Here is a 1,550-nt window from a genome sequence, read left to right on the forward strand (position 1 = left end):
CGGGGAGCCTGGGGGAGAGGCTGCTGGAAAAATCCCTTTGGGTTTGACCGAAAGAGATTTTATTTTCGAACTCTCTGCGTAGTTCGATGGAACTTTGTAATGGTTCTTCTATTTGACCCGGCGCAAGGAGGCTGGGAGGCAGCACCGGGCGACGTGGATTCCTTGCCCACCGCCCTCATCCCTGTTACAATGGGGGCACTACGAAGCCGGGCAACCCTCCGAGTTTAAAAGCGCACTGTTTACTTTTATTACTACTTCTGTATGCTGCTGATCTCCTGCCAGGGCTCCGCCGGAGTGCTTAGAATGACTTCAAACAATAGGCAACATTTATTTCTAGCTTTCTGTGTCGCGCTTTGTAGGAATGCTGTTCCCTTGCACTCTCCTCCCAACGTGCAAGGACTTCGCTTCCATAGACGCAGTCCGGAGCGCTGGGGAGGGAGAGGGACGAGTTTACTATAGGATTTTGATTGGGCAAAAAGTCCGAGGAAATGCATGCTGTTTGCCTTGGCCTTATTGCAAAGGGTTATTTTTAGTAGTCAGCTTGTCCCCGCGGCTCCCTCTCGACCGATGCTGCCCTGTCCGAGCGGGTGACCGAGAAAGGATGCTCCCACCAGCGCAGAGACCAGAACCTGTAGGAATGACTCCTACAGACACCTGAGGAATATTCGGAGGGTTCTTTCGAGCTCCCAAATGCACGTTCTCTCTTTAAATGAACAATCGGGCTGTAGGAGGCCTGGGCATAACTCTTTCTTGGGGGCCGGGAAGTTTGTGTACAGAATGTTAATGACTCAGAACGCGCTGTGACTGAGGCTCATTGTAATTCACGAGCCCAGATAAACCTGCACGGAAGAGGAGGCTCCCTGCTCCAGTGAGATTCAGGTGCAGCGAAGGAAGCCCTTTGGCGAGATGGGAGTCCCACTCCCTTGTCCTTTGTAACCGTCGTTAGTAACAGATATGGGTGCTGTGAAACCGTCTCTTCGTTTCTAATATTAGCGTATTTTAATTACAAGGAACTGGCAACGGCAAACCGCTCCGACACGTAACGTTAAATACCTGGTGCGTTTGAGAACGTAGAGACGCCTGCAATGCAGCGTCGCTGTGGGTGTCAGCCACATACAGTGGGGACTGCAGAATGCTTCTCGAGTGTGCCATTTAGACCAGATGCAAATATCTGCCCATTTCCTTCTCACCAGTCTGGCTTCTGAAAGTAAACTGTAGGGTCCTATTCCGTTTATGGGGAACTTGCCTGATCTTCTCTAATAACTGGCCTAGCGGGCATTGTTNATAAAAGGCAAGCCATGTGACAGAGGGACAGAAGAACAAAAGCATTTGGAAGTAACAGGACCTCTTTCTAGCTCTCAGAAAAGTCTGAGAAGAAAGGAGCCCTACGTTTCCCCTAAGGTAAGCAGGAAAAACAAGCGCTGACGGCTTGCCTAGGAAATTGCTTCTTTCCAAACCGACCATTTCATCCTCCTCTCAGACAAAGAGACAACCTTTAAATACCACTTAAATTTGCATTACTTGAATTTGCATTAATCGGTAGCATGCTA

General features: G+C 49.5%; 1 protein-coding gene across 1 annotated transcript in view; it reads left to right on the forward strand.

The window, feature by feature from the left end:
- The first annotated feature begins 1,306 nt into the window (after positions 1-1,306).
- The window catches only part of NDP (norrin cystine knot growth factor NDP), a 24,198-nt gene continuing 23,954 nt past the window's right edge, over positions 1,307-1,550 (forward strand). The window contains exon 1 of the mRNA XM_077768536.1: positions 1,307-1,401. The gene's annotated coding sequence lies outside the window, so the exon portion shown is untranslated. The remainder of the gene's footprint in view (positions 1,402-1,550) is intronic.

This window comes from Crocuta crocuta, unplaced genomic scaffold (assembly GCF_008692635.1).
Source record: "Crocuta crocuta isolate KB4526 unplaced genomic scaffold, BGI_CrCroc_1.0 scaffold467, whole genome shotgun sequence".
In the NCBI taxonomy this organism is placed as follows: Eukaryota; Metazoa; Chordata; class Mammalia; order Carnivora; family Hyaenidae; genus Crocuta; species Crocuta crocuta.